At 32.9% G+C, this 8542-nt stretch overlaps 1 non-coding gene across 1 annotated transcript; it reads right to left on the bottom strand.

Moving 5' to 3' along the window:
* Positions 1 to 5226: 5226 nt before the first annotated feature.
* Positions 5227 to 5287, bottom strand: LOC112481528. Its single transcript, XR_003046907.1, has one exon. It is a non-coding gene; the product is annotated as a small nucleolar RNA SNORD66 (small nucleolar RNA).
* Positions 5288 to 8542: the final 3255 nt, after the last annotated feature.

The raw sequence follows: 8542 nt of genomic DNA, 5'->3' as shown, positions 1-8542 counted from the left end.
TCATTTAAATGCTACTACTTTGTAGTTGCAATGGTAATGTATATCACAAAATTTCCAATTAAATACCCAATAAGTTAAGCAAAAACTTAAAAAAAAATGAGCATTGAGGTAAATAAGGTGGTATATTTTAGAAAAAAAAAAAGATCAATAGCAGGCTTTGTGATGGTTGAGACATTCTTTTACAGCCTATACACTCTCTGTCATGTGAGAGAAAAAAGCAGCATTAATGACTACAAAGAATATATGAAGAATATTTTATTCCTGGTCTCTTCTCTATAATATTGGCTCCCTCTTTTGCAGCTCTAATCTTCTGCTGAGTATGACCTAAGGCAGCCAGATTTTTTTCTCATATTGGTGAGTTATTTTTTTGCATCTCTTCCTAGAGTTCAATGGGGATATAATATGACTGGAGTTAGAGGGAAATGGACAGTGCCAATTCTGTAATGTCATGGATAGTAGTTATCTGTCAACAACCTCTTTGTGGAAGATAAGGTTAGTATGATCACAGCGAGCAGCAAATGCTAGTGGTGATTTATTCTTTCTTAAGCTATACTAGTAAAAAAAAAAGCCTATACTATCATATTTAAGCAATAAATCTCTCTCTCTCTCTCCTCCCTCCCACTGTCCCTCTGTCTCTCTCCCACTATCCCTCTGTCCCTCTCCATGTATATATGTACACAAATTCTATTGGTTTTGTTTCTCTGGAGAACCTTGAATAATACAATATATGTCTTATTCTTTCTGCCTTTCATTTGTCATTTGATCTAATAAAAATATTACATTTCTAATTATTTATCTTATATGTACATATAGCTATAGCCACATATATATGTATATTTATAAATATAAATGTGTGTATGAGTGTATATATATATATATATGTATGTATATATATATATATATGTATGTATATATACTGTAACATCACTCCAATTAAAAAAAATCTATTAAACTTGTTTGGTTCTTCTTGTTTTTGAACTTAACATGGATGTAATCATGCAATATATGATCTTTTGTGCCTAAGTTCTTTCACTGGTCATAATATTGTTGAGATTGATGCAATTTATTGCCTTAATCAGTAGATCATTTTTTACTGATGAGTAGTTTTCTAAAGTATAAAGATACACAATGTATTTACCTATTCTCTGAGTATCTTAGTTGTTCTCAGATTCTGTCTGGTATGAAAATAGTTGTTATGAACATTTTTGTACCCATCTTCTTATGGACATTTTTCTTCATTTCTCTTTAGTAAATTCCTAATTGGGAAATCATAACATACATCACAGGACATACAAATTTCTAAGATAATTTTTTTTAAATTTGCCAGTTTCCCAGAGTGGCTATACCATTTTACACTCCCACTTGCATGCATGGGAATTCCAATTGTACTACATAGTCACAACCCTTAGAATGGTAGGTATCCTGATCCATTGAAAAGGCACATATTTTCATTTATTTTGAGCTTCCTTAGTTTCTTTCAATAATATTTTATAGTTTTAAGTATAAAAGTTGATACTTCTTTTTAAAAATTTATTCCTATTTTATAATATTTGATGTTATTAGAATATAATTTTAAATTTTTTTCAATTATTCATTGAAGGTATATAGAAATACAATTAATTTGTGTGTATGTATCTTGTATCTTTCAACCGTGCTGAACTTGTTTATTATTCTTAGTACTTTTCTAGTGGATTTCTTAGGATTTCTATACATAAGATCATGAAATGTGCAAATAGATAGTTCTACTTCTTCCTTTTCATCCAAAGGCCATTTATTTATCTTTCTGGCCCTGGTTAGATCCTCAAGTACATTGTTGACTAGAAGCGGCCAGAGCTAACACTTGTTCCTTATCATATTCCTGATCTTAAGGTGATCAGATTCTATCTTTACCTATTACAAATGATGTTTGTTGTTTTTCATAGATTTACTTTGTCAAGTTAAGGAAGTTCCCTTCTATTCCTAAATTGTTGAGTGTTTTTATCATGAAAGGGTATTCTTGTTAAACTCTAAAGGGCAATCTTGTCAAATTCTTCATCTGAGGTGGGATTTTGTTGGATAGAGTGTTCCACAGATATGTTAGGTCTAGTTGATTTACAATATTGTTCAAAACTTTTATTCCCACATTGACTTCTGCCTATTTGTACTATCCACTATTGAAAGTGAGTTATTGAAGCCTCAGCTATCATTTTTACATTGCCTATCCCCACTTTGATTCTGCTAGTTTTTGCTTTATGTAATTTGGAGCTCTACTTTTAGGTATATTTATATTTATATCTTTCTGATATGTTGACCTTCCCATAATTAAAATGGTCTTCTTTAGGTTTCTAGTAACCTTCCTTTTTTTTGCCTTTAAGCCCATTTTATCTGATGGTAGGATAGTTACTCTACTCTTTTTGGTTTACTTTTTGCATGATATGTAAGTTTTTATCCTTTCACTTTTAACCTATTTGTGTTTAATGTAAAGTGTGTCTCTTGTAGATAGCATATAGTTTGGATCATTTCTTTAATCTGTTCTATAAGTCTCTGACAGTTGATTGGGAGTTTAACCCATTTATATTCCATGTAATTTCTAATAACATAGAATTGACATCTGAGATTTAGCTATAATTTTCTGTGTATCTTATGTCTTCTTTTGTGCCAAATTCAGGCTTGGTAAAGAGAATTATTAATTATCTAGAGTTCCTTGGCTTTGAGCTTTATGCAGTAACTGATGGACTACTGGAGTTCTTATTGTTTACATACTTCAGTTTAATTTAGACAGATCAAGAGATTAAAGAAAAACTTAATTATAAGAATTATAAGAAAATCTAATACAGTGTAAGTGATCCTCAGTTATTTTTCAGAGTCACTCAAGATTGAATACATGTGAAATAAAATAAATTTAAAGTCAAATTACAGCATTAGGATATTAATTTGCAAATTTCCATGCATGTTTATAACATCTTTTTTTGTTTGTTTTGAAAGTAAAAAGAATTTCAGTTTTTGTCTATTTCTGTATATATGGAATAATAATCAGTGGAGGTATAATCAAATCAGTATTAGAAAGAATAATTTTTTTCTTACATTCATTGTGATGAATTATAAAGCTGTAAAAAAAGGTGCAGCTTTAATTCAGCTCTCTCATGGTTGAACATTTTTTAATCAACATAGCCACAGGGTATCTAATTTTCTCCTTTTGGTATGATTCTGTATTCAATAACAATTACAGTTAATAATGGCTATGATAATAGATTCTACATTTATTGAAACTGTACTCTGATCCAGGCTCTAAGCTATTAGTGTCACATTCTCATATGTTTACATGCCTGCCTTTCTTATTCTCTCTCTTTCTCTCTCTCTCTCCCAGTTTCTTCCTGTCTCCCTAAACTCAGCCTCTTCACTCAGCCATAGGGACTACTGATTTATAAATGTTTCTCAATCATTAATAAGATTTGTTTGTAAAAGAAAAAAGTTGGCAGTCATAAAATAGTGTGTGCTGAAGTTTGAGATTCATGATTCATTCAATAGGAGCAAACTGAACTGTGGTCTGCCAAAGTGGATGTATTAGTCAGTGTTCTACAAAGAAAGAGAACCAATAGGATGTGTGTGTGTGTGTGTGTGTGCGCGTGTGGAGAGAGAGAGAGAGAGCGAGCAAGAAAGAGAGAGAGAGAGAAGAGATTTCTTTTAAGAAATTGGCTCATGCTGCTGGCAAGGCTGAGAAGTCTAAAATCTGCAGGGTAGGTTAGAGACCAGGGTACAGACAATGCTATAGTACAAATCCAAAGGCTGTCAGACCAAAAAACATGGGGAAAAGCCGACACTGCAAGTCCGAAGCTCATCTGCTTGCAGAATTCCATCCTGCTTGTGGGTGGTCAGTGTTTTGTTCTACTCAGACCTTTAGCCTATTGCATGATTCCTACTCACATTATGGAGACTGATCTGCTGCACGCAGAGTCCACCAACTTAAATGTTAATCACATCCAAAAACATCTTCACAGAAACATCTAGAATAGTGGATGACCATATACATGGACACCATCATGGCCTAGCACATCTTGTCAACTTTGCATTCAAATGCATTTCCTTAAACCATATTTAATCTCCAAATAAAGATAATCAAAGTCACACTTCCACCTAACATGATACAACTATCCTACATACGACAGAAAACATACTCTTTGCCTAGAAGAGGATGAAAAGTGCTTGAATAATGTTTATTCTTTTTGATATCTCATAACTATGATGTAAAGTTACCAATACTTAAATACTATGACATAAAGTCATTACAGCTTATGTTACATGATAGGGAGATAAGAGAGGAAATAAAAGAGATAGTTATATATGCATATGTAAATATATATGATGTGTATGTATTATATATATATATCACACAAATATACTCATATATTAATCACATAAACATATTCATAACAAAATAAGGAAGAAGTACTCATGATAATTACAGTTCTTATTTCTGTAGCTGGTCACATGATCATAGCTGGTATTAATAACTACCTTCTTACACTACCATTCCGTATTCCCTTTGCATTCAGCAAGCACCTTAGCTGGTCCCAGTTCTTGACCTGGTTAGGTGACCCAAACTTTCATTCTGTAAGGGCCTGGGCTATTAGTAGACTTGCCTGGATTGGATTGCTGTAATTTTCCATTGACTTTAATCACAAGGCATGGTAATATGAAGAGACAGACACTCTGAGTGACTTCCTGCATTCTAGATACATTCTCCCTTGTCTGTGCTGTGGGGGAGCAGTCCAATTTCCTCTGATAGTCAGGATCATCCACCCTCGTCAACACAGTAACTCCCTTTTTGCCTGTTGATTCAGAGTCATGAAATTTTAAAGTGACCAAGTGGCAGTCTCAGCTTGTAGTTCAACGGAGTCATTGTTGTGCCTCCTCATGGAAGCATTCTTCCCTCTAGAAATAAGACCTCTAGGTCAGCAGCGTATAAAGTCGCAGGGATGGGAAGCAAACATTTTGCTCATGGTCACTAGGGGTAATAGAAACTGATGCGACTCCCACTCCCCCGCTTTCATTCCTGTGCCTGTGCCCCCTGGCTGTCTGAGAAACAGCACCATGCTTTGGACACTGATTCAGAGCACATACAGCCTCCCAGAGAACCTTGCACCAATCTAGCCAGAACTATACTGAGGCTTAAAAAGGCCATTCCACTGATTTAATTTTAATCTCTTCCAAAAATACGCTCACAGAAACATCTGAAATAATATTTGACCACATTATGTGGGCTCTGTGGCCCAGCCATGTTGACACATAAAATTAATCATCACAATGGATGTAATTCTTTCAGACATTAAACTGAATTAAGAGTAATTGTCCATCAGTTAAGCAATAGTGATGTGAAAAGAAAAGAGGGTGCTCTCCACCATCACATACTGAAATGGATATTTTAGATTTCCTGGGCTACTTATTACATTAAGCAATTTATTCTGATGGGCCTAAATCATCGTTTCACGAAGCTGTGTTCTTCCTTATCTAACATATTTAAAACCACATAATTTCCACTAGCCCTCAAACTTCCTTGACACCAAGTTCTGAACTGATTATGAGTTCCATTTCGTGAAAACTTCCTTTTTCTTCTGTGAACAGAGCACCATTCCATGTTTTGGTTTGAATGTTCCTGGTTTGCAAACTGTCTTTTCAGTGTGTGTGCAATGAATTTTACCAGTTACCACTTTAGTGATTTATTTGCTTCATTTCTGCTGTTTCTGAATTTTTTGACAACGTAGTAATCAATAAAATTCAAATTAAGACAACTATGATGCTAGATTTTACAACTATGATGCTAGATATTTAATTAGCATAGCAAAAGTTAAGAAGTTTTAAAATATAAATGAGTGATATGATGGAACAAGAAAAAACTCTTATATGTTACTGGAGGGTAATGTGTTACAAAAACCTTGAAAAAGAATTTGGCTTTATCTTATACATTTTAACACACCCACTGTTCAAATCAAGTAATTTCATTCCTAGGTGTAAAACCTACATAAATCTTAGACATGGACATGAAGAAAAATACACAAGAATGCTCAGAAGCAAAATTATTCACAAGAGCAAAACATCTGGAAATAATGTCCATTAACAGAATGATACACAAGTAAATTGTGATATAATAAAAAATTGAACATTATAAAAATTGAAAATAAGTAAATTGGATTTATAAGGATGACATAGATTATTTTAGAAACAAAGTTTAGTAAAAATAGAAAATCATAAAATGGTATTTTCGAGTGATGCTATTTCATAAGGTTGTAAAACAAGGAAAATGCTTGATGTATTAATTAGACGTGCATATATATGTACATGGCTACACAAACTGTGAAATATTGAAATAAGGCAAGGAAATGACATCAGCTAGATTTGAGATTAAGGCAGTATACACATGTATATTTGGCAATGTTTTGTTCTTAAATGTGTGATCAATTTAATTTTTATTTGGCAATGTTTTGTTCTTAAATATGTGATCAATTTAAAGGTGTTCATTTTAGTATCATGTATCATAACTTATAATACATGTGTTCTTTTTCTGGCCCATGTATTACATAATAAACTGTTACATAGAAAAACATTAACTATAAAGTGAAAAGAAATAGACTTGGAAGGAAAAATGGTCTAATTTGCTTGTCCATGCCTGGCACTAATAATTCAAAAGCCAAAACATGAATAATAATGTTTGTAGCCTATACCAACTTTAGCAACTTTGTGGTTTTACCCAGGACTGCAGTCTGGCCTGAGAAAGAAAATGAAATAAGTAAAAATTGTTCAACCAACTAATGCCTGAAATTCTCATACATTGAAACTCGGTCACTTTTGCGGTGAGCCTTGTCTTGCATTAAAGACTTTCTAATCATCAAAATGCTGCCTTGTCAATCCCCCATACCTGCAGAACCAGCTGTGGCCAAGTGCTGAGGTTTGTTGGACACAGGTCAGCACAGTCTGTTCACCCAGCCTGTGCAGCTTGCATTGCTTAAATTTGCACCTGTTATGAATATTCACCTGTCTGCACACACCTACTGTGACAGCTGCATCAAGAGGCTAGTTCTCACCATAGAATGTTTTGATCTCAAAATATCATTCGTTTTGCCAGTTTCTCAAGGTTTTCTTGCCAAGGCCGAATGTGTTAGACTGTGTAGATAATAATTTTGCATACATTGTTAAAATCCACACTTTGAAACAATTAGGAAGTAAATATCAAATGAGATAGGGATCAAAATATATGTGATATGTTATGTTGTATTGTTTGCGTTGTGTTGTTATAGGAGACTGCATCTTGTGCCTGAAACCAAAATGTTCTTTTTGATACTTCCTCACCACCACCCTATACATTTGGACCCATCGTATGGGATGGGTATTTTCCCAGCCAGCTTCATAGAAGATTGTACTCTTTCTTAGATAGGATTGTTAAAGATGTAGCACAGTTTTATTGGTAAGACTGTAAATTGTTAGAAGCATTTTTAAATATTGTCATTATCTTATAAACTTAAACATTCACATTCCCTGTATTATGTGAGGATGTTTATAGCAAAATTATATACAAATACACATGCCCACACAAATACATAAATACTCATGTATACCCCAACTCTAAATATATATACCAGGAGTATAATATATATAAATGTAAATACAATTATGGGCATTTATATGGAGAAAGTTGACAATGATATTTTCTAAATTATAGGTCATTTATAATATGCACTAGTTTATTACATAATTATTGGATAAAACTATAAAAGTTATCAAATATATAACAATGCTCATTTTGTACTGGTCAACATGGTTTATATTGTTCTTAGTCTCATCAACTGTATCTTTATAATATTTTATGTGCGTGGAAGATTTGCCCAGTCTAGGTTGGAATCAACTGCTTTATTTTCAGTGTGAGCTGTAACTCAAGCTCTAAATATTATTTGATGATGTAAATATGCCTACATGTTTGAGGGCTACAAAAATAGAGAGACATAGGTACTGCTTTGAAGAAGCTAACTGAGAAATAGAAGGAGAAAGACATCAAAACAAATGCAATAAAATTTTATACATGTTATGGTATAAATCTGTATAGGATATTCTAGGGGTTGAAAAAGTGATAGGTACGATTTATATTTGAGAGTACTGTGTCAAGAATGGCTTTTAAGAATGCAATATAACTTGAATAGAGTCAAAACTAGAAAATGATTTTCCTGGGCTGACTGATGTGAAAAAAGATTTTCTAAGAAGGAGTTCAGAGGAATCAAAGATTCTAAAAAATTTAAATAATCAAAATCCCTGAAGGCCATATTGCTTCAAAGACAAAAGTGTTTTAAGTCATAGATATCTTTAAGGAAAGAACAACCAGAAGTACAGCCAAGTAATTCACATTTCTTTAATATCAAATGAGAAAATAGCATGAAATAGAAAAGTGACTTTATTTGGAATTCACATTAAAAAGATGTTAATTTTTATATATTAACAGCAAATAAAAATGCATTTATTTAATTTTTCTTAGGGATGCATAAATATTGGGGAATTTCATTATGGCTGAGAGAAAAAT

The sequence above is a fragment of the Pteropus alecto genome, unplaced genomic scaffold (genome assembly GCF_000325575.1).
Source record: "Pteropus alecto unplaced genomic scaffold, ASM32557v1 scaffold72, whole genome shotgun sequence".
Taxonomy (NCBI): domain Eukaryota; kingdom Metazoa; phylum Chordata; class Mammalia; order Chiroptera; family Pteropodidae; genus Pteropus; species Pteropus alecto.
This window is presented reverse-complemented; position numbering and strand designations above follow the sequence as displayed.